Below are 24,162 nucleotides of genomic sequence, written 5' to 3' on the forward strand. Positions count from 1 at the left end.
CAGGCTGGAGCTGTGCAGGCAGCAGGGGCCTTGTGCTGCTGGGGGTGCCTTGCGGGCTGTGTCTGAGGTGTGCGTGTGCTCTGCTTCCTCCCTGCCCTCTGTGCCAGGTGCAGCGCCAGGCTCCAGACATGTCCTGCTCTGAGAAGTGCCAGCAGTGCCGGCCCTGTGAGCCTTGCTGCCAGCCCAGTGGCCCCTGCCCGCTGGCCAGCAGCTGCAATGAGTGCTGTGTCAGGCAGTGCCAGAGCTCCCACGTTGTCATTCAGCCGCCTGCTGTGCTGGTGACCCTGCCTGGGCCCATCCTCAGCTCCTCCCCCCAGAACACCGCCGTGGGATCCTCCACCTCTGCTGCTGTTGGCAGCATCCTCAGCTCTGAGGGAGTGCCCATCAGCTCTGGGGGCTTTGACATCTCCTGCATCACCAACTGCTATGGTGGCAGCAGATGCTGTCGTCCCTGCTAAAGATGGTGCCGCCAGCGTCCTCAGGCAAGAACCTCAACGAGCTCGGAATATGGAGCTGGAATGAAGACAATATTTTGGAGCTTTGAATTTAGACTTTTTAGCTATTAGTTCCTTCTTCTGCTATCTCTTCTTTCTTCCCTTTCTTTTATGTTGACACAAGCCAATGTCATCTTAGTTGCCCCCTCCCTTCTCCCCCTCTATCTGCTGGCCAGGCCTCTGGAGCCCCCCACTTCATATTAGTAGCTGCTCCTGGTGCTGTCTCTGTCATACCCATTTTTTTCTTTATACTCAATAAAGTTTTTTGCATTCAAACCTTGGCCTCTTCTTTCTCCTTCTATGTGTGGGAACTCTTCCAGTTCCCTCAGAAGTAAAGTGGTAAAGCAGAGAGCTTGACTCACTGCTATGGGTTTTCCTTGTACCCTTTCCCCTGAAGCTGACAAAGATACCCTGACAGTGAAGGTGATCAGGCACTGGAACAAGTTGCCCAGAGAAATTGTAGATTTCTCATTCTTGGACATCTTCAAGGCATGGTTGCTCAGGACTTTGAGCCACTTGGCTTGGTGGGGGCTATTCTTGCCCACGTTTTGTCGGCTGGGTGGAGTGTTGCAAACAAAGAAATGTTTAAGTTCCCTTCTATTCCAAGTGTTTCAGTCAACACAGTTGAGCAGATAGAACAGCCACAAACCATGGTGGAAAGGCAAAGAGTAAATTTATCGCTTTACCTCACTCTGCAGAGGAGGTCCGATCAGCACTCAGGCAGGGATGTACATTTGGGAACATTGTCCTGCTTCAGATCAGTCCTTGCTGGCAGGACTCCTCTTTACACCAATGCTGTGATCTCCCTGTGCTTTTTGTGATCTCTGAGTTTTGATTTTTCTCTCTCAAAACAGGGAGCTCAAGCATGTCCATGAGAGGGCCTCCAAGTCTCTCCAAACACCGGCACTGTGTCTACATAGACATTCTGCTTCTCCAAACATAGAATAAAACAGCACAAGGCATCCTTTATGGTTTTTCCCACGTTGATATCCTCCAGGCTTTGGCATCCTCAGCTGCAAAGTCATTTCAGCAAACCTACATTCATCCTCCTTATTCTTCTGTTTTTAGCCCTTTTCTCCCAACTCAAACCATTTCTAGTGAAATCTGCTTTAACAAAGGCATTATCAGTGTGATAAATGTGCTCAGTGTTGGGTAGTGCTGAGCCCCTTTTGGACACAACTGGAGCTGGCTCAGGCACATGTGGTGGGAGACACTGGACTCTTGTCCCAGAGCCCATTCCAACAGTTTTCTGCCCCAGCTACTAAACCTTACCACTTTTACTTAAGGGAGAGTGTCCTACCAGTGTGAAGCACAATCAGAAGAATAAAAATTTCAACAGAAGGTCGTTATGGACACTTTTGCTTTAGCCAACTGCCTCAATCCTCAAGTTGTTTCCCATCTTATTTTCTCTTCCCTGTCCACCTTGGCCTGGCCTTTGCCTTGGCCTTGCCCTTCCCTATTCCTATTCCTATTCCTATTCCTATTCCTATTCCTATTCCTATTCCTATTCCTATTCCTATTCCTATTCCTCTTTCTATTCCTATTCCTATTCCTATTCCTATTCCTCTTTCTATTCCTTTTCCTGTTCCTATTTCTGTTCCTATTCCATTTCAATGCCAAGTGTGCAATTTATTAATAAAATATGAAATCTTCTGTGGACTCTCTGACTTTGTTCTTTCCTCTCAACCACCAGCATGTACAAATCCTGGCTGTTCCCTTCCCCTTACGAGTGGGATATGACATCCACTCACCAGCAACACTCCAGCAGAGGGGGATCCATTTGGGATGAAGGCCTGCAGAGGCTGGCAGAATTTCTGAGTTTTCTCCATGAACATAAAGCAAGAAGTGGAATGTGGAGGAGGCAGAATTTGCATTTCAGTTCTCCAGACACTTCTCTGCAAGGTCAAAGCAGCACTGTTCAGCTGTACATTGGCTCTGCCTCTCCAGGGCAGCCAGTGCCTCTGTGGGACTAAAGGACATGCCACAGGGGGACTGACAATGAGAACCTTCATGTGCCCTCATGTTATATTTTCTCCTCGAGCCAGGTCTTATGAGTTCTTAGAGAAATATAACACACAATATAACACACTTCAGATAGCTTAGCTACTTTGATGGCATAAAATTAGTAGGATGGCTTTTGAGGTAGTGCTGGAAATAGAAAAGTTTTAATAAAAGACGAAATAAAAAAAGGTCTTTACAGGGAAAAACTGAGTTAGGGGTAGGAGGTTCTTGCTCCTGGTAAAAACACCCTACAAAAGTGAGTACTTTTGTTTTCTTCTTTTTCTAGTGAACTGTTTAGGTGGGACTTTTTGGCTTCTGTCCAATTGGGTATCCTTAGGTTTGAGGTGAGATCTTCAAGGTCTTATGAGCTGTCTTTTTTACCAAATTGAGGAGAGAAACTTCTAGGCTTTTTTCCTTTTTAAGGAGACAAAGGATAATTTGTTCATGCATCAACTGGGGGCACATTTCTACATCCTCATGATGCACACATGCACAGACTGACACATATGCACTTAGGAAGGCACCTCCTTGGACCTTGGAATCTGAACGTTCGTAAAATAAAACCATCAAAAAGTGAGAACTCTGTTGAGGTGTTGGGGACAATTCTGAGAGAAGAGAACTCAAGCACCTGTGAAGGAACCTGGCTACAGAAATGGTTTTGTCTTCCCAAAGGAGCCCCAGAGAGTGTACAGAAATAGAGTGAGGTCAATGAGACCAGCAGAATTTCCCTGAGATACGGTAAATATGGCAAGAAGAAAAAGCCCAGCAAGCAGAAGCTCACGCAAGGGAAACAAAGCCATTGAGAGATGGTACAGAAGGAGAAAAGGATGTTTCCTCTTATCTCACATGGCTGCCCTTGTGCATGTCTACAAGAAAAGAAAGGTTGATGCACTGAAAATTTTGTTACAAAGAAAGCTACAGGGATGACACAGGGGAACATCATGTGCCTGTGTGGAATGTCACCAGACCATGATCCAAGCATTCTGACTGTGCTGAACTGTTTACATCCCGGAAATTCTTGGGCCTCTCATCCTGGCCCAAGGACTCTTGGACCTCTCATGCTGGCCCAAGACTAACATGACTCTTCAGATAGGAAATGGGAATGCACATGGCAGAAGCCAGGAAATGAAAAGGCAGAAATGCAGGAAACCAGGACATAGCCCCTACCATTAACTGGGATAGTTTGCATTTGACATGAGCTGGTCACAAAATTATGGCTTCCACTAAGTTGCCTGTGGGCCTGAGGCAGGGCAGGACTGCTATAAAAGGCAGCCCAAGTCTCTGCTCTCTCATCCACTTCTCTCACCTCCTCCTCCTCAGGAATCAGGTGAGTGGAAAGCCTCTTCTCCTCCTGCAGCTGCTGCTGCTGCTTCAAGAGCAGCTCTTGCCTGGCTGGAGGCCTCAGCTGAGAGGGGCTACAAGAGCCCATGGCTGGGAGCTGCTTGTGCTGGGAGAGGGCAGGGGAGAGAAGGTCTTGTGCAGACAGAGAGAGAGGCTGGGACTTGGCTGAGGTGCCTCCTGGGCTTTGAGCTGGGCACTGCAATGTGGGCCAGGAGGTGCCTTGGCTGCAGGGTGTTTGGGTGCTGTGCTGCTTCTCACGTGTCCTCACTTTGTGCTTCTCCCTGCCCTCTGTGCCAGGTGCACCTGTGAGCCCCAGCCATGTCCTGCTGCAAGCCCTGTGACCCTTGCTGCCAGCCCTGTGGGCCCTGCCCGCTGGCCAGCAGCTGCAATGAGTGCTGTGTCAGGCAGTGCCAGAGCTCCCACGTTGTCATCCAGCCACCTGCTGTGCTGGTGACCCTGCCTGGGCCCATCCTCAGCTCCTCTCCCCAGAACACCGCCGTGGGATCCTCCACCTCTGCTGCTGTTGGCAGCATCCTCAGCTCTCAGGGAGTGCCCATCAGCTCTGGGGGCTTTGACATCTCCTGCATCACCAACTGCTATGGCAGCAGTTGTTGTCGTCCCTGCTAAAGCTGCTGGTGACATCCTTAGGGAAGAACCTCCAAGAACGTGGAGCTGAAATGAAGACAGAACTTTGGGACTGTATGTAGGGCCTCTGACTTTTGTTTCCTATTTCTCCTCTCTTCTCTCTCTTGCGTTCCTTTCTAGTCAATTGCGTTCAATGCCAGCCTAGTAGGACCTGTCGACTTCTCTCCCTCCCTATCTCTGGAGGCCAGGCAGATGGACACCCCCACTGCATCTTAATGGATACTCCTGGTGCTCTCTGGAACCACCTCCTTTTTCTTTCTTAGAATCAATAAAGTTGTTTTGCATCCAAGACTTGGCCTCTGATTCTCTTCTCATCTGTGTCAACTTCTCTTGTGAGCTCAGGGCAAAAGGTGGAGCAAGCGGAGCTTGGGATTCCCTAGAGTGGATTTTACTTTGTGCCTTTTCTCATGGAGCTCACAAACACATCCCTCAGTACTCCACTAAAACTACCAGGAGAGGAAGATGTCTCCCAAACTTGACAGAAATGGGGGGTGAAAGGGGGTGAGTGGGAATCAGCAATGCTTGATTGCAGCCCAGAACCTCACGAATATTTCTTCTTAGTGCTGTTATGTGAGATTCCATGTTTCCTGGGGCAAATATGTGTCAGTGTAGTCATAAGACATAAACTAAGCACACAATGGATCCAAAGGATTGGAGGTGATGCCAGCCTGGGGCACTCTGCTGAAGTTTTGTAATGCTGCCAGATTTATGTAATCCCTGCTGCCTGGAGGGGCCTCCTCTGCTCTCAGCCTGCATTTCTTTTGCTCATGAACCAATCACCCCATCACATGATTTCTCTACTTAATGAAACTTTTTGCTCCCCTCATCATCTTGCAAAATCCTAGAGCAACCTGTAGCCGTGCTGCCTGAGCTTCTGTCCTGCTTGGTGTTGCCAGAATCTGCTCTGGCTGGGAGCTCCCCAGCATCTCCTCAGTCCCATCCCTTCCTCAGGCCTCTGCCCCATGTGCTCCCCCACAGACATGTGTGTGGCAGTGTGGCCCCAGTGTGTGCCAGTGTCTGCACATGCCTGTGCTTGTGCCCTGCTGGGAACAGCCCCTGAGAGCCTCTGGCCTGCACGGGGATGGTTGTGCACAGGGCAGGGCCCTTGTGTGCAGTGCCCTGGCCGTGTGCCTGTGCCCGTGTGCTGGGCTCTGTGCTCTGGGCTCATCTCTGAGCACACCTGGCCAGGCTGGCAGTGTGTCAGTGCCCTGGCTGTATGTGCAAGCTGGGCCTGAGCTGAGCTCTCAGCCCAGCCATTGCACGGCCTGTAGGGCCTTCCCTGCCCAGCAGTGCCAGCCACTGACACACACTCAGCCCCCAGTTCCTTCTCTGCAGGAGCCTGGACAGGGCCAAGGCATCCACATCTCTCAAGGATAATCCCATCCCAGTGTCTTGGTTCAGGGTAAATTTGGGAGACAATTCCCAAAGGGTTTCCTCTAAAAAAGCAGATTTGTTTGGTTCCTCCCCCAGCTGGTTCGGGCGAAAATCCCTCCTTAGAGAAAAGTGAAAAAAGTGTTTATTAAACAATAAAACCTAAACAATATTAAAAAATAAAGCCCCTTGTTGCTACAAAAGAGATGAGAAACTCAGAAAGTCCCCTCCCCGGGCTGCAGTTCAGCTCACTCAGGCTCTTTTCAGTCCTTCCGGTGCTGGAAACGTCGCAGGCCAGGCCCAGCCCAGTGGGCCACAGGTGGAGCTGCTGGTGCTCTGCTGGGTGTTCAGTCCAGAGCAGGTTTGAACAGGTCCAAAGAAAAGAGAAGAAGGAATAAACCACCGTCCAGGGAACTTCTTTGCCTCAGCTAGCTAACACTAACTAAAACAAAGGAGAGCTCTGTCCTGCTGTCTGTCCGTCCGCGGACAGCTCAGTCCAGGAGCAGGAATGTGGAGGAGTGAGTGCAGTGTCTGAAAACAAACTGCATGCTTCTTCTCTCCCTCCTTCACTCCCAGAAAAAGTCTTAAAGGTGCAAAACTTATTCACCATAAACAGAACAAGACAACTGAGGATGAAAACATCATATAGTCAACCTAGGACACTAGGCCAAGCCACCTCCAGGGCCACCTCCAGGGCCTTGCAGCCCTCAGATGTTTCCTGCCTCAGTGTTCATTGTTCCTGCCTCATGTGAAGGCTTTGAGGTGACAGGGTTCTTTTGTCTCTGTGGAGATGGGGGAGTCCTCTGGCCACAGTGGCCTGTGTCCTGAGGCAGGAGCTGTGGGAAAATGATGCTGTCAAAAAAGAATGAGTCAAGTGGAGAAAAACATTTGAACATGTCTGGGAAGTTGAGGCCAGAAAGATGAGGGAGTTTCTCCTCTCCCATATCCAGAAGGGGAAACACTGGCAGACTCCAGCATGGTGGGAGGATGGTTTTGGTTTTGGTTCTGTCCCCATACAGAGTTGATCATGTGGCAACACACAGCCCTTCCAGTCAGGATACAAGCAGGGCAGAAGGCAAATGTGAGGGAGGTGTTTGAAGAGAGGAGGTTGTGGAATATCCTCAGGCATTGCTATTTCCCATTCCTACTCCTGTGACCATTTGGCAACATCTTCTCCTGATGACCACTCTTTTGGGGAAGCCAGGGATGTGTTTGGGAACTCCAAAAGGAAAGGCAAAGGCACAAAGTAAAGTGACTCCACCGGGGAGTATCCACCCTCGGCTTCCTCCAGCTTTTGCTCAGAGCTGAAAGGAAGAATTTCCACACAAGGAAGGAGAGAGTTGAGAGCCAGCTTTGGATGCAAAAGAACTTTATTGAGTCAAAGGAAGAGAAGGAGGTAGCTGAAAGAGGACAAGAGGAGCAGACATGGGGGCACAGTGGGGGTGTCCATTTGCCTGACCTGCAGAGGGATGGAGGGAGGCAAACAGGCCCCACTAGGCTGGCATTGGGTGGTGCTGACAGAAAAGGAAGGGAAGAGAGTGGAAGGAAACAGGAGTAAGTGAAGGGCACAAATCCATTGTTCCAAAGATCCATCTTCAGGGCAGCTCCATGTTCTGAGGTTGTGGAGGTTCTTGCCTGAGGATGTTTGCAGCAGCTTTAGCAGGGGCGACAACAACTGCTGCCATAGCAGTTGGTGATGCAGGAGATGTCAAAGCCCCCAGAGCTGATGGGCACTCCGCCACAGCTGAGGATGCTGCCAACAGCAGCAGAGGTGGAGGATCCCACGGCGGTGTTCTGGGGGAAGGAGCTGAGGATGGGCCCAGGCAGGGTCACCAGCACAGGGGAGGGTTCAATGACAACGTGGGAGCTCTGGCACTGCCTGACACAGCACTCATTGCAGCTGCTGGCCAGCGGGCAGGGGCCACAGGGCTGGCAGCAAGGGTCACAGGGCCTGCAGCAGGACATGGCTGGGGCTCACAGGTGCACCTGGCACAGAGGGCAGGGAGAAGCACAAAGTGAGGACACGTGAGAAGCAGCACAGCACCCAAACACCCTGCAGCCCAGGCACCTCCTGGCCCAGATTGCATTGCCCAGCCCAAAGCCCAGGAGCCACCTCAGACAAGTCCCAGCCTCTCTCTCTGTCTGCACAAGACCTTCTCTCCCCTGCCCTCTCCCAGCAGAAGCAGCTCCCAGCCATGGGCTCTTGTAGCCCCTCTCAGCTGAGACCTCCAGCCAGGCAAGAGCTGCTCTTGAAGCAGCAGCAGCTGCAGGAGGAGAAGAGGCTTCCCACTCACCTGATTCCTGAAGAGGAGAAGGAGGTGAGAGAAGTGGCTGAGAGAGCAGCGACTTGGGCTGCCTTTTATAGCAGTCCTGCCCTGCCTCAGGCCCACAGGCACCTTAGTGGAAGCCATAATTTTGTGACCAGCTCATGTCAAATGTGCACCATCCCAGTTAATGGTAGGGGCTATGTCCTGATTTCCTGTACTGCAGCCTCTATTTCCTGGCTTCTGCCCTTTGCGTTCCTATCTAAAGAATCCTTCTAGTGCCAGCAATGAGAGATCCAAGAACTTCCAGGATATGAACATGTCAGAGGAGGCAGCAGCATGGTCTGGTGGCATTCCATGCAGGCTCATGACCTGAACCTGTGTCATTCCTGTGGGTTTCTTTGTGGCAAAGCTCTCAGGGCATCACTCTCATTCTTCCTCTATCCCTGCCCATCTCTCCCGATTCCCTTTGTGACATCGCATGCATTTTCACGTGAGGCCTGTTTTCCTGGCCCATTTTGGGAATGGATAGGGGACAGAAGGTGTTCTTTGTGGTCTTGTTTCCTCTCTATTGCATCTCCCTTTGGTCAGCACTCCATGGCTGCTTCTGCACCTCATTCCTGCTCTTGCCCTGCTCTTGCCCTGGGCTGGACTCTGATCTGTGCTCAGTAGCCCTTGGTTGGATGGATAGTGCCCAGCAAGCTGCACTGTCAATACCCTTTCTCAGGCAGAAAGACAAGTGAAAACCAAACTGACACCAACACTAAGTTTGAGAGAAGGCAGTTTTCCAAAGCTAAAATGAAAGATTATGCATGCGCAAGTACACTGGGAAAGAAAATCAATTTATGGCCTCCTTCCCTCAGGAAGTGATGGCTGGTAATTTCCCAGGAAGCAGGGCTTCTTCCTGTGTCATGGTTGCTCCTGATGGCACACTTTGTACCTAAGGCTGCAGGAATGGGCTCTGTGAGAAGAGTCCAGTGGCTCCAGCCAGCTGTGACTGAGTCAGCTCCAGCTGTGTCCAAAGGGGACTCAGCGCTGCCCAGCACTGCGCACATTTGTCCCACTGCTGATGCCTCTGAGAAAGCAGATTTCATTGGAAATGGTTTGGGCTGGAAGGCAACTTCAAGACCATTTCTTTCCACTCTTCCCTTCCTCAACAGGTGGGCACCCACTAAACCAGCTTGCTCCAAGCTGTGTCCATCCTGGTCGGGCACGCTTCCAGGGTTGTGGAATCAAACCCCTTCCTGGGCAGTTTATTACAATGCCTCAACAGCCTCACATAGAGGGACATCTTTGTCAGCTCCAAGGGAAAAGGAACAAACTTAATGGCCCTGCAGGGATTGCAAAGCTGTGCTTCCTCCACCCATTTCCAAGTGAGCAAACTGGAAGAATTGTCAAAGAAGGAAGGAGAAATCAGAGGCCGAGGTTTGAATGCAAAAAAGGAACTTTATTGAGTGAAAAGTAGAGAAGGAGAAGGCTCAAAGAAAGCACCTGAGGGAAGACACTATGATAAAGTGGGGATGTCTGATGTCCTGGGCTGCCAATAGAAGGAGGCCAACAGGTCCCACTGGCTGGCATTGAGTGGTGGTGACAGGAAAGGAAGGAAAGAGAAGAAAAAAAGGAGGACAAGAAGAAGGAGAAAATAGTCCAAAGCCTTAAGGGCAATATTCCAGAATTCCTTTCTCATTCCATTTCCATGATCCGAGCTCTTGGAGGTTCTTGCCTGAGGTCATTGGCGGCACCATCTTTAGCAGGGACCACAGCATCTGCTGCCACCATAGCAGTTGGCGATGCAGGAGATGTCAAAGCCCCCAGAGCTGATGGGCACTCCCTGAGAGCTGAGGATGCTGCCAACAGCAGCAGAGGTGGAGGATCCCACGGCGGTGTTCTGGGGGGAGGAGCTGAGGATGGGCCCAGGCAGGGTCACCAGCACAGCAGGCGGCTGAATGACAACGTGGGAGCTCTGGCACTGCCTGACACAGCACTCATTGCAGCTGCTGGCCAGCGGGCAGGGGCCACCGGGCTGGCAGCAAGGCTCACAGGGTCGGCACTGCTGGCACTTCTCAGAGCAGGACATGTCTGGAGCCTGGCGCTGCACCTGGCACAGAGGGCAGGGAGGAAGCAGAGCACACGCACACCTCAGACACAGCCCGCAAGGCACCCCCAGCAGCACAAGGCCCCTGCGGCCTGCACAGCTCCAGCCTGGCCAGCCCCAACCTGGGCATCCTTTGCCTCAGCCCAGCACGCTCCTGCCCAGCTCAGCCAGGCCCAGCTCTGCTCCTGCCTAACCTGGAGGAAAACCAGCACCTCAGCCCAGCCTCAGCCTCTGCACAGAACACACGCTCTCCCCTCTGCCCCCACCAGCACCATTGCAGAACAGCCCCAGAAGGACAAGGAGCAGCAACAAGGGCCAGAAAGGTCAATGCTGCCATGCACAGGGTGCAGGAGAAAGGGGCTTCCAACTCACCTGGTTCCCAAGGAGCAGGAGGTGACAGGAGAGGTGGAGAGAGCCCCCAGTTGGGCTGCCTTTTATCCTGGCCCCACAGTGCCTCAGGGCCCACAGTTTGTGCTGTGTAGGTGACGATATTCCTGCATGATCCCAAATGAATGGAAAGATCTCTGGGAATGGAATGGCATGAGTTGGATTTTCCCTCTACAATGACTTTGCATTTCCTGGCTTACCTCATTCCCAATCCCTCAGGGACACTTCATCTGAGTGCTGGTATGCAAGATTCCATGATTCCTGGGGCCAAGGATGTGTCCGTGTGGGTAAGAGACATGAACTAGGTGCAGAAAGGATCACAAGGAAGGAGGTGATGGCTGCCTGAGGCATTCTTTGGGATATTTCATGTTCCTTCTGACTGGAAGTGCCTCATCTTCTCCCAGGCCTCCAGTCTTTGGCTCATCAGCCAACTGCTCTCCTTCATGCCTTGCCTTTGAGGTAAAACCTCTTTGCCTTCCTCCTCGTCCTTCACAGTGCATGAGACTCCTGTAGCAGTGCTGCCTGAGCTTCTGTCCTGCTTGGTGTTGCCAGAATCTGCTCTGGCCGGGAGCTCCCCAGCATCTCCTCAGTCCCATCCCTTCCTCAGGCCTCTGCCCCATGTGCTCCCCCACAGACATGTGTGTGGCAGTGTGGCCCCAGTGTGTGCCAGTGTCTGCACATGCCTGTGCTTGCGCCCTGCTGGGAACAGCCCCTGAGAGCCTCTGGCCTGCACGGGGATGGTTGTGCACAGGGCAGGGCCCTTGTGTGCACCCCCTGGCCGTGTGCCTGTGCCCGTGTGCTGGGCTCTGTGCTCTGGGCTCATCTCTGAGCACACCTGGCCAGTCTGGCAGTGTGTCAGTGCCCTGGCTGTGTGTGCACAGCTGGGCCTGAGCTGAGCTCTCAGCCCAGCCATTGCACGGCCTGTAGGGCCTTCCCTGCCCAGCAGTGCCAGCCACTGACACACACTCAGCCCCCAGTTGCTTCTGTGCAGGAGCCTGGACAGGGCAACAGCACCCACATCTCTCAAGGACAATCCCAAACCCAGGCCATGCCTGTGTTGCCACCTCCAGGCAGCCTTGGGGCCCTCAGCTGTTGCCCACGGTCTTTGCTCCTGAATCATGAAGAAATTTTGAGGTGACACGCTTCTGGTGTCTCCTCAGATTGGGAGGAGTGCTGTGGCCACACTGGCCTTTGTCCTCCGCCAGGAGCTCTGGGAAAATGTTTCTCTTAAAGAGAATGAGGCATTTGAGGAAAAGAGTTTAGCCATGTCTGGGGGGTGGAGGTAGGGAAGTTGAAAAGGACCGTCATAAAGAACAGCATTTCATTCTGATAAGAAGAGTATCCACGAACAGCCCAGTCTTGGGGAAATACCTTAAGGATGTAAATTAGGCAAACAGAAGTCCTGCAAATGGCATGTAGGGGGGCAGCTCAGTTCTGCAAGATTGACAAAGCAGAAGTTCTGCTAAAGAACAATATTGGCCTGACTAAAATGTGGCAGTGGAGCACCAACTACCTAAGAAGGACATCAGGCTTCCGGACAGACTCCCAAGAAGTATAGAAGGACGTGTGATGAGGATGGCAACTATGTAAAATAAGTCAAGTGTGTTGGGCCAGCTAACGGATATGTAATCAGTGCATCTGATAAAAATATCTCTTTAACAGAATGCCTGGTGCACTCAGAGCATGTTGGCAGGGCTGCATGGCTGGTGGCAAAAACATGGTGAGGAACTTGCCCATGCAGATCGTAGATGAATTGACTTCTCAGCACTCCTCTAGGAATCTTTGAATTGCTGGAACTTTTTGGCAATGGTACCTAAAAGCAGCAGTTCCAGTAGTGAGAGAAGAGGAGGAAGTGAGGACATGTAAGGGAAAGCAACATGGTGGCACCAAGGTCAGTGGAAAAAAGAGGGAGAGGAAATGCTTCAATCATTGGTGCCAAGATTCTTCTGCAAGCCATGGCAAGCACCATGGTGAAACAATCTGTCCCCCTGTAATCCATGAAGTCCACGGTGGATGCAGAGATCCACTGGAACTCATGGGAAAAGGGCTCACACTGGAGCGGGTGGATGCCGGAGAAAGCTGTGATCCAGTGGGAGACCCAAATACAGCAAGAGGGCTCCTGCTTCCAGAGAGAGAGGGAGAGAGCCCTTGCTTCCAAACTAGAACAGCCTATCCTTAGAAAACTGCACCCCATGGATGAGTGACCTGTGCCACAGCAGTTTGGGGAAGACTGTTTGCCCGTGGGAGGGACCCCATGGCATAGCAGAGAAAAGACTCCTGTCCCTGAGCAAACAGAAGATCTTGAGTTAGGAACTGACCAAAACCCAAATGCCCTGCCTCCATTCACTATCAGTGAATAAGAGGGAGAGGCTGGGAGTGAAAAAAAAGGTGGTTTAAAGACTTACTTCTCATTACCCTCCTCTGACTCAGTTAATAATAAATTTATTTTAAAACTTGAAATTTGAACCTCTTTTGTCCTTGGAGTGATTTCCTCCCAGTGCTTACCTAACTCATCAGCCCTTTGTTAATTTTTTTCCCCTCTCCTCTGCCCAACTATAGCAGAAGAGGGTGAGCCAATGAATTTTGGTGGCTGGCATTTGGGCAGTATCAAACCAGAACCTATTTGGAGATAAGTAGTAGACAATCTAAAAGGGGCATGGTAAAAAAATCCCCCCTTGGTTGCATTGTGCGACATTGGAGGAAGATTGGTGGTTCCTGGATGAACCAGCAAAGGACCCCAAAGAAAACCTGTTCCCAAACAGCTCTTTTGTGTGGCTGATGGAATGCTAATTGTGAAACCCCTCGGTCCTGCCTGTCTGGACAGAACCTGGGACAAATATTATGTGTGAGGACAGTTTGAAGAAAAAAGGTCATGGGCTTTCCCCAGGCCCCCCTGGTTTCCATTCCCTGCCATGTTCGCCCTGAGAGTCATTTCAATTGAGGAGCCATGGATGTGTTTGATAGCTACCACGTAAAGGGCGAAAAGTCAAATCCACTGTAGGGAGTCCCACCCTCTACTTCTCAACATTTTCTCCTGAGCTCGGAAGAGAAAAGAAAATCAGAGGCCAAGGCTTGGATGCAAAACAATTTTATTAAGACTAAAGAAGAAAAGGAGGAGGCTCACGGAAGGCATCTGGAGCAGCCACTAAGGTGCAGTGGGGGTGTCCATTTGCCTGGCCTCCAGAGATAGGGAGGGAGAGAAGCCAACAGGTCCCACTAAGCACACATCGCATGGTGGTGACAGGAAAGGCATGCAAAAGAAAGGGAACAGAGTTGCAGAAGGCTACAATAAGTTAAAGCATAAATTTAACATTCCAAAACATCCATCTTCATTCCAGCACCATGTTCTGAGGTCTTGGAGGTTCTTCCTTAAGGATGTCACCAGCAGATTTAGCAGGGACGACAACAACTGCTGCCATAGCAGTTGGTGATGCAGGAGATGTCAAAGCCCCCAGAGCTGATGGGCACTCCCTGAGAGCTGAGGATGCTGCCAACAGCAGCAGAGGTGGAGGATCCCACGGCGGTGTTCTGGGGAGAGGAGCTGAGGATGGGCCCAGGCAGGGTCACCAGCACAGCAGGCGGCTGAATGACAACGTGGGAGCTCTGGCACTGCCTGACACAGCACTCATTGCAGCTGCTGGCCAGCGGGCAGGGGCCACAGGGCCGGCAGCAAGGGTCACAGGGCTTGCAGCAGGACATGGCTGGGGCTCACAGGTGCACCTGGCACAGAGGGCAGGGAGAAGCACAAAGTGAGGACACGTGAGAAGCAGCACAGCACCCAAACAACCTGCAGCCAAGGCACCTCCTGGCCCACATTGCAGTGCCCAGCTCAAAGCCCAGGAGGCACCTCAGCCAAGTCCCAGCCTCTCTCTCTGTCTGCACAAGACCTTCTCTCCCCTGCCCTCTCCCAGCACAAGCAGCTCCCAGCCATGGGCTCTTGTAGCCCCTCTCAGCTGAGGCCTCCAGCCAGGCAAGAGCTGCTCTTGAAGCAGCAGCAGCTGCAGGAGGAGAAGAGGCTTCCCACTCACCTGATTCCTGAAGAGGAGAAGGAGGTGAGAGAAGTGGCTGAGAGAGCAGAGACTTGGGCTGCCTTTTATAGCAGTCCTGCCCTGCCTCAGGCCCACAGGCACCTTAGTGGAAGCCGTAATTTTGTGACCAGCTCATGTCAAATGTGCACCATCCCAGTTAATGGTAGGGGCTGTGTCCTGATTTCCTGCACTGCAGCCTCTATTTCCTGGCTTCTGCCCTTTGCATTCCTATCTAAAGAATCCTTCTAGTGCCAGCAATGAGAGATCCAAGAACTGCCAGGATATGAACATGTCAGAGGAGGCAGAATGCTTGGATCATGGTCTGGTGGCATTCCATGCAGGCACATGACCTGAACCTGTGTCATTCCTGTGGGTTTCTTTGTGGCAAAGCTCTCAGGGCATCACTCTCATTCTTCCTCTATCCCTGCCCATCTCTCCCGCATCCCTTTGTGACATCGCATGCGTTTTCACGTGAGGCCTGTTTTCCTGGCCCATTTTGGGAATGGATAGGGGACAGAAGGTGTTCTTTGTGGTCTTGTTTCCTCTCTATTACATCGCCCTTTGGTCAGCACTCCATGGCTGCTTCTGCACCTCATTCCTGCTCTTGCCCTGCTCTTGCCCTGGGCTGGACTCTGATCTGTGCTCAGTAGCCCTTGTTTGGATGGATAGTGCCCAGCAAGCTGCTCTGTCAATCCCCTTTCTCAGGCAGAAAGACAAGAGAAAACCAAACTGACACCAACACTAAGTTTGAGAGAAGGCAGTTTTCCAAAGCTAAAATGAAAGATTATGCATGCGCAAGTACACTGGGAAAGAAAATCAGGGAATGGCCTCCTTCCCTCAGGAAGTGATGGCTGGTAATTTCCCAGGAAGCAGGGCTTCTTCCTGTGTCATGGTTGCTCCTGATGGCACACTTTGTACCTAAGGCTGCAGGAATGGGCTCTGTGAGAAGAGTCCAGTGGCTCCAGCCAGCTGTGACTGAGTCAGCTCCAGCTGTGTCCAAAGGGCACTCTGCGCTGCCCAGCACTGCGCACATTTGTCCCACTGCTGATGCCTCTGAGAAAGCAGATTTCATTGGAAATGGTTTCGTCTGGAAGGCAACTTCAAGACCATTTCTTTCCACTCTTCCCTTCCTCAACAGGTGGGCACCCACTAAACCAGCTTGCTCCAAGCTGTGTCCATCCTGGTCGGGCACGCTTCCAGGGTTGTGGAATCAAACCCCTTCCTGGGCAGTTTATTACAATGCCTCAACAGCCTCACATAGAGGGACATCTTTGTCAGCTCCAAGGGAAAAGGAACAAACTTAATGGCCCTGCAGGGATTGCAAAGCTGTGCTTCCTCCACCCATTTCCAAGTGAGCAACCTGGAAGAATTGTCAAAGAAGGAAGGAGAAATCAGAGGCCGAGGTTTGAATGCAAAAAAGGAACTTTATTGAGTGAAAAGTAGAGAAGGAGAAGGCTCAAAGAAAGCACCTGAGGGAAGACACTATGATAAAGTGGGGATGTCTGATGTCCTGGGCTGCCAAGGGAAGGAAGCCAGCAGGTCCCACTGGCTGGCATTGAGTGGTGGTGACAGAAAAGGAAGGAAAGAGAAGAAAAAAAGGAGGACAAGAAGAAGGAGAAAATAGTCCAAAGCCTTAAGGGCAATATTCCAGAATTCCTTTCTCATTCCATTTCCATGATCCGAGCTCTTGGAGGTTCTTGCATGAGGACATTGGCGGCACCATCTTTAGCAGGGACGACAGCATCTGCTGCCACCATAGCAGTTGGCGATGCAGGAGATATCAAAGCCCCCAGAGCTGATGGGCACTCCCTCAGAGCTGAGGATGCTGCCCACAGCAGCAGAGGTGGAGGATCCCACGGCGGTGTTCTGGGGGGAGGAGCTGAGGATGGGCCCAGGCAGGGTCACCAGCACAGCAGGCGGCTGAATGACAACGTGGGAGCTCTGGCACTGCCTGACACAGCACTCATTGCAGCTGCTGGCCAGCGGGCAGGGGCCACCGGGCTGGCAGCAAGGCTCACAGGGCCGGCACTGCTGGCACTTCTCAGAGCAGGACATGTCTGGAGCCTGGCGCTGCACCTGGCACAGAGGGCAGGGAGGAAGCAGAGCACACGCACACCTCAGACACAGCCCGCAAGGCACCCCCAGCAGCACAAGGCCCCTGCTGCCTGCACAGCTCCAGCCTGGCCAGCCCCAACCTGGGCATCCTTTGCCTCAGCCCAGCACGCTCCTGCCCAGCTCAGCCAGGCCCAGCTCTGCTCCTGCCTAACCTGGAGGAAAATCAGCACCTCAGCCCAGCCTCAGCCTCTGCACAGAACACACGCTCTCCCCTCTGCCCACACCAGCACCATTGCAGAACAGCCCCAGAAGGACAAGGAGCAGCAACAAGGGCCAGAAAGGTCAATGCTGCCATGCACAGGGTGCAGGAGAAAGGGGCTTCCAACTCACCTGGTTCCCAAGGAGCAGGAGGTGACAGGAGAGGTGGAGAGAGCCCCCAGTTGGGCTGCCTTTTATCCTGGCCCCACAGTGCCTCAGGGCCCACAGTTTGTGCTGTGTAGGTGACGATATTCCTGCATGATCCCAAATGAATGGAAAGATCTCTGGGAATGGAATGGCATGAGTTGGATTTTCCCTCTACAATGACTTTGCATTTCCTGGCTTACCTCATTCCCAATCCCTCAGGGACACTTCATCTGAGAGCTGGTATGCAAGATTCCATGATTCCTGGGGCCAAGGATGTGTCCGTGTGGGTAAGAGACATGAACTAGGTGAAGAAAGGATCACAAGGAAGGAGGTGATGGCTGCCTGAGGCATTCTTTGGGATATTTCATGTTCCTTCTGACTGGAAGTGCCTCATCTTCTCCCAGGCCGTCCAGTCTTTGGCTCATCAGCCAACTGCTCTCCTTCATGCCTTGCATCTGAGGTAAAACCTCTATGCCTTCCTCCTCATCCTACACAGTGCATGAGACTCCTGTAGCAGTGCTGCCTGAGCTTCTGTCCTGCTTGGTGTTGCCAGAATCTGCTCTGGCTGGGAGCTCCCCAGCATCTCCTCAGTCCCATCCCTTCCTCAGGCCTCTGCCCCATGTGCTCCCCCACAGACATGTGTGTGGCAGTGTGGCTGTGGCCCCAGTGTGTGCCAGTGTCTGCACATGCCTGTGCTTGTGCCCTGCTGGGAACAGCCCCTGAGAGCCTCTGGCCTGCACGGGGATGGTTGTGCACAGGGCTGGGCCCTTGTGTGCAGCGCCCTGGCCGTGTGCCTGTGCCCGTGTGCTGGGCTCTGTGCTCTGGGCTCATCTCTGAGCACACCTGGCCAGGCTAGCAGTGTGTCAGTGCCCTGGCTGTGTGTGCACAGCTGGGCCTGAGCTGAGCTCTCAGCCCAGCCATTGCACGGCCTGTAGGGCCTTCCCTGCCCAGCAGTGCCAGCCACTGACACACACTCAGCCCCCAGTTGCTTCTCTGCAGGAGCCTGGACAGGGCCACGGCACCCACATCTCTCAAGGACAATCCCAAACCCAGGCCATGCCTGTGTTGCCACCTCCAGGCAGCCTTGGGGCCCTCAGCTGTTGCCCACGGTCATTGCTCCTGAATCATGAAGAAATTTTGAGGTGACACGCTTCTGGTGTCTCCTCAGATTGGGAGGAGTGCTGTGGCCACACTGGCCTTTGTCCTCCGCCAGGAGCTCTGGGAAAATGTTTCTCTTAAAGAGAATGAGGCATTTGAGGAAAAGAGTTTAGCCATGTCTGGGAGGTGGAGGTAGGGAAGTTGAAAAGGACCGTCATAAAGAACAGCATTTCATTCTGATAAGAAGAGTATCCACGAACAGCCCAGTCTTGAGGAAATACCTTAAGGATGTAAATTAGGCAAACAGAAGTCCTGCAAATGGCATGTAGGGGGGCAGCTCAGTTCTGCAAGATTGACAAAGCAGAAGTTCTGCTAAAGAACAATATTGGCCTGACTAAAATGTGGCAGTGGAGCACCAGCTACCTAAGAAGGACATCAGGCTTCAGGACAGACTCCCAAGAAGTATAGAAGGACATGTGAAAAGGATGGCAACTATGTAAAATAAGTCAAGTGTGTTGGGCCAGCTAACGGATATGTAATCAGTGCATATGATAAAAATATCTCTTTAACAGAATGCCTGGTGCACTCAGAGCATGTTGGCAGGGCTGCATGGCTGGTGGCAAAAACATGGTGAGGAACTTGCCCATGCAGATCGTAGATGAATTGACTTCTCAGCACTCCTCTAGGAATCTTTGAATTGCTGGAACTTTTTGGCAATGGTACCTAAAAGCAGCAGTTCTACTAGTGAGAGAAGAGGAGGAAGTGAGGACATGTAAGGGAAAGCAACATGGTGGCACCAAGGTCAGTGGAAAAAAGAGGGAGAGGAAATGCTTCAAGCATTGGTGCCAAGATTCTTCTGCAAGCCATGGCAAGCACCATGGTGAAACAAACTGTCCCCCTGTAATCCATGAAGTCCACGGTGGATGCAGAGATCCACTGGAACTCATAGGAAAAGGGCTCACACTGGAGCGGGTGGATGCCGGAGAAAGCTGTGATCCAGTGGGAGACCCAAATACAGCAAGAGGGCTCCTGCTTCCAGAGAGAGAGGGAGAGAGCCCTTGCTTCCAAACTAGAACAGCCTATCCTTAGAAAACTGCACCCCATGGATGAGTGACCCGTGCCACAGCAGTTTGGGGAAGACTGTTTGCCCGTGGGAGGGACCCCATGGCATAGCAGAGAAAAGACTCCTGTCCCTGAGCAAACAGAAGATCTTGAGTTAGGAACTGACCAAAACCCAAATGCCCTGCCTCCATTCACTATCAGTGAATAAGAGGGAGAGGCTGGGAGTGAAAAAAAGGTGGTTTAAAGACTTACTTCTCATTACCCTCCTCTGACTCGGTTAATAATAAATTTATTTTAAAACTTGAAATTTGAACCTCTTTTGTCCTTGGAGTGATTTCCTCCCAGTGCTTACCTAACTCATCAGCCCTTTGTTAATTTTTTTCCCCTCTCCTCTGCCCAACTATAGCAGAAGAGGGTGAGCCAATGAATTTTGGTGGCTGGCATTTGGGCAGTATCAAACCAGAACCTATTTGGAGATAAGTAGTAGACAATCTAAAAGGGGCATGGTAAAAAAATCCCCCCTTGGTTGCATTGTGCGACATTGGAGGAAGATTGGTGGTTCCTGGATGAACCAGCAAAGGACCCCAAAGAAAACCTGTTCCCAAACAGCTCTTTTGTGTGGTTGATGGAATGCTAATTGTGAAACCCCTCGGTCCTGCCTGTCTGGACAGAACCTGGGACAAATATTATGTGTGAGGACAGTTTGAAGAAAAAAGGTCATGGGCTTTCCCCCGGCCCCCCTGGTTTCCATTCCCTGCCATCTTCGCCCTGAGAGTCATTTCAGTTGAGGAGCCATGGATGTGTTTGATAGCTACCACGTAAAGGGCAAAAAGTCAAATCCACTGTAGGGAGTCCCACCCTCTACTTCTCAACATTTTCTCCTGAGCTCGGAAGAGAAAAGAAAATCAGAGGCCAAGGCTTGGATGCAAAACAATTTTATTAAGACTAAAGAAGAAAAGGAGGAGGCTCACGGAAGGCATCTGGAGCAGCCACTAAGGTGCAGTGGGGGTGTCCATTTGCCTGGCCTCCAGAGATAGGGAGGGAGAGAAGCCAACAGGTCCCACTAAGCACACATCGCATGGTGGTGACAGGAAAGGCATGCAAAAGAAAGGGAACAGAGTTGCAGAAGGCTACAGTAAGCTAAAGCATAAATTTAACATTCCAAAACATCCATCTTCATTCCAGCACCAGGTTCTGAGGTCTTGGAGGTTCTTTCTTAAGGATGTCACCAGCAGCTTTAGCAGGGACGACAACAACTGCTGCCATAGCAGTTGGTGATGCAGGAGATGTCAAAGCCCCCAGAGCTGATGGGCACTCCCTGAGAGCTGAGGATGCTGCCAACAGCAGCAGAGGTGGAGGATCCCACGGCGGTGTTCTGTGGAGAGGAGCTGAGGATGGGCCCAGGCAGGGTCACCAGCACAGCAGGCGGCTGAATGACAACGTGGGAGCTCTGGCACTGCCTGACACAGCACTCATTGCAGCTGCTGGCCAGCGGGCAGGGCCCACCGGGCTGGCAGCAAGGCTCACAGGGCCGGCACTGCTGGCACTTCTCAGAGCAGGACATGTCTGGAGCCTGGCGCTGCACCTGGCACAGAGGGCAGGGAGGAAGCAGAGCACACGCACACCTCAGACACAGCCCGCAAGGCACCCCCAGCAGCACAAGGCCCCTGCTGCCTGCACAGCTCCAGCCTGGCCAGCCCCAACCTGGGCATCCTTTGCCTCAGCCCAGCACGCTCCTGCCCAGCTCAGCCAGGCCCAGCTCTGCTCCTGCCTAACCTGGAGGAAAATCAGCACCTCAGCCCAGCCTCAGCCTCTGCACAGAACACACGCTCTCCCCTCTGCCCCCACCAGCACCATTGCAGAACAGCCCCAGAAGGACAAGGAGCAGCAACAAGGGCCAGAAAGGTCAATGCTGCCATGCACAGGGTGCAGGAGAAAGGGGCTTCCAACTCACCTGGTTCCCAAGGAGCAGGAGGTGACAGGAGAGGTGGAGAGAGCCCCCAGTTGGGCTGCCTTTTATCCTGGCCCCACAGTGCCTCAGGGCCCACAGTTTGTGCTGTGTAGGTGACGATATTCCTGCATGATCCCAAATGAATGGAAAGATCTCTGGGAATGGAATGGCATGAGTTGGATTTTCCCTCTACAATGACTTTGCATTTCCTGGCTTACCTCATTCCCAATCCCTCAGGGACACTTCTTCTGAGTGCTGGTATGCAAGATTCCATGATTCCTGGGGCCAAGGATGTGTCCGTGTGGGTAAGAGACATGAACTAGGTGAAGAAAGGATCACAAGGAAGGAGGTGATGGCTGCCTGAGGCATTCTTTGGGATATTTCATGTTCCTTCTGACTGGAAGTGCCTCATCTTCTCCCAGGCCTCCAGTCTTTGGCTCATCAGCCAACTGCTCTCCTTCATGCCTTGCCTTTGAGGTAAAACCTCTTTGCCTTCCTCCTCATCCTTCACAGTGCATGAGACTCCTGTAGCAGTGCTGCCTGAGCTTCTGTCCTGCTTGGTGTTGCCAGAATCTGCTCTGGCTGGGAGCTCCCCAGCATCTCCTCAGTCCCATCCCTTCCTCAGGCCTCTGCCCCATGTGCTCCCCCACAGACATGTGTGTGGCAGTGTGGCCCCAGTGTGTGCCAGTGTCTGCACATGCCTGTGCTTGTGCCCTGCTGGGAACAGCCCCTGAGAGCCTCTGGCCTGCACGGGGATGGTTGTGCACAGGGCAGGGCCCTTGTGTGCAGCGCCCTGGCCGTGTGCCTGTGCCCGTGTGCTGGGCTCTGTGCTCTGGGCTCATCTCTGAGCACACCTGGCCAGGCTGGCAGTGTGTCAGTGCCCTGGCTGTGTGTGCACAGCTGGGCCTGAGCTGAGCTCTCAGCCCAGCCATTGCATGGCCTGTAGGGCCTTCCCTGCCCAGCAGTGCCAGCCACTGACACACACTCAGCCCCCAGTTCCTTCTCTGCAGGAGCCTGGACAGGGCCAAGGCATCCACATCTCTCAAGGACAATCCCAAACCCAGGCCATGCCTGTGATGCCACCTCCAGGCAGCCTTGGGGCCCTCAGCTGTTGCCCAGGGTCCTTGCTCCTGAATCATGGAGAAGGGTTGATATGACAGGGTTCGGGTGACTCTGTGGGGATGGGGGAGGCCCCTGACCACAGAGGCCTTTGCCTCATTGTCCAGGAGCTGTGGGAAAATGATGCTGTCACTGAGAATGAGGGATGTGGAGAGAAACTGTTATCCGTGTCTGGGAGGTGAATGCTGGAATATGGGCGAGTTTTTGCTCTCTCAAATCCAGAAGAGGAAACAGTGGCAGTCTTCAACATGGTGCGAGGATACTTTTGGTTTTGGTTCCACTGTCGTGCTCACATGATCCTGTGAAAGCATTCAGCTCTGCCTGTGAACTTAGAAGCTGAGCAAAAGACTAATGTGAGGGAGGTGTTTGAAGAGAGGAGGTTGTGGAATATCCCCAGGCACTGCTGTTTCCCATTCTCTGTCACCATTTGACATCATCATCTCCTGATGATCACTATTTTGGGGAAGCCAGGGGTTTGTTTGGGAGCTACAATAGAAAGCCACAAAGCAAAGGCCACCACGGAGCATCCACCCTCGGCTTCCTCCAGCTTTAGCCGTGAGCTGAATGGAAGAGTTCCCAAACACGGAAGGAGAAAGTAGAGGGCCAGGTTTGGATGCAAAAGAACTTTATTGAGTCTAAGGAAGAGAAGGAGGCAGCTCAAAGAGGACACCAGGAGTAGACGCAGGGGGACAGTGGGGGTGTCCATTTGCCTGGCCTGCAGAGGGATGGAGGGAGGCGAACAGGCCCCACTAGGCTGGCATTGGGTGGTGCAGACAGGAAAGGCAGGGAAGGGAAGAGAGTGGAAAGAAACAGGAGTAAATGAAGGGCACAAATCCATTGTTCCAAAGATCCATCTTCAGTGCAGCTCCATGTTCTGAGGTTGTGGAGGTTCTTGCCTGAGGATGTTTGCAGCAGCTTTAGCAGGGGCGACAACAACTGCTGCCATAGCAGTTGGTGATGCAGGAGATGTCAAAGCCCCCAGAGCTGATGGGCACTCCGCCACAGCTGAGGATGTTGCCAACAGCAGCAGAGGTGGAGGATCCCACGGCGGTGTTCTGGGGGAAGGAGCTGAGGATGGGGCCAGGCAGGGTCACCAGCACAGGGGAGGGTTCAATGACAACGTGGGAGCTCTGGCACTGCCTGACACAGCACTCATTGCAGCTGCTGGCCAGCGGGCAGGGGCCACCGGGCTGGCAGCAAGGGTCACAGGGCCTGCAGCAGGACATGGCTGGGGCTCACAGGTGCACCTGGCACAGAGGGCAGGGAGAAGCAGAAAGTGAGGACACGTGAGAAGCAGCACTGCACCCAGACAACCTGCAGCCAAGGCACCTCCTGGCCCCCATTGCATTGCCCAGCTCAAAGCCCAGGAGCCACCTCAGACAAGTCCCAGCCTCTCTTTCTGTCTGCACAAGATCTTCTCTCCCCTGCCCTCTTTTAGCAGAAGCAGATCCCAGCCATGGGCTCTTGTAGCCCCTCTCAACTGAGACCTCCAGGCAGGCATGAGCTGCTCTTGAAGCAGCAGCCGGAGGAGGAGAAGAGGCTTCCCACTCACCTGATTCCTGAAGAGGAGAAGGAGGTGAGAGAAGTGGCTGAGAGAGCAGCGACTTGGGCTGCCTTTTATAGCAGTCCTGCCCTGCCTCAGGCCCACAGGCACCTTAGTGGAAGCCATAATTTTGTGACCAGCTCATGTCAAATGTGCACCATCCCAGTTAATGGTAGGGGCTGTGTCCTGATTTCCTGCACTGCAGCCTCTATTTCCTGGCTTCTGCCCTTTGCGTTCCTATCTAAAGAATCCTTCTAGTGCCAGCAATGAGAGATCCCAGAACTTCCAGGATATGAACACGTC

General features: G+C 52.6%; 4 pseudogenes; 1 reads left to right on the forward strand and 3 right to left on the reverse strand.

Annotated features, from left to right (window-relative positions):
• The first annotated feature begins 3,689 nt into the window (after positions 1-3,689).
• On the forward strand, positions 3,690-4,463 carry LOC118696690 (feather keratin Cos2-2-like; annotated as a pseudogene).
• Positions 4,464-7,508: 3,045 nt separating this feature from the next.
• Positions 7,509-8,288, reverse strand: LOC118696478 (feather keratin Cos1-2-like; annotated as a pseudogene).
• Positions 8,289-13,988: 5,700 nt separating this feature from the next.
• On the reverse strand, positions 13,989-14,768 carry LOC118696479 (feather keratin Cos2-2-like; annotated as a pseudogene).
• Positions 14,769-23,233: 8,465 nt separating this feature from the next.
• Positions 23,234-24,010, reverse strand: LOC118696480 (feather keratin Cos1-2-like; annotated as a pseudogene).
• Between the last annotated feature and the right edge of the window lie 152 nt (positions 24,011-24,162).

Source organism: Molothrus ater, chromosome 27, assembly GCF_012460135.2.
Source record: "Molothrus ater isolate BHLD 08-10-18 breed brown headed cowbird chromosome 27, BPBGC_Mater_1.1, whole genome shotgun sequence".
NCBI lineage: Eukaryota > Metazoa > Chordata > Aves > Passeriformes > Icteridae > Molothrus > Molothrus ater.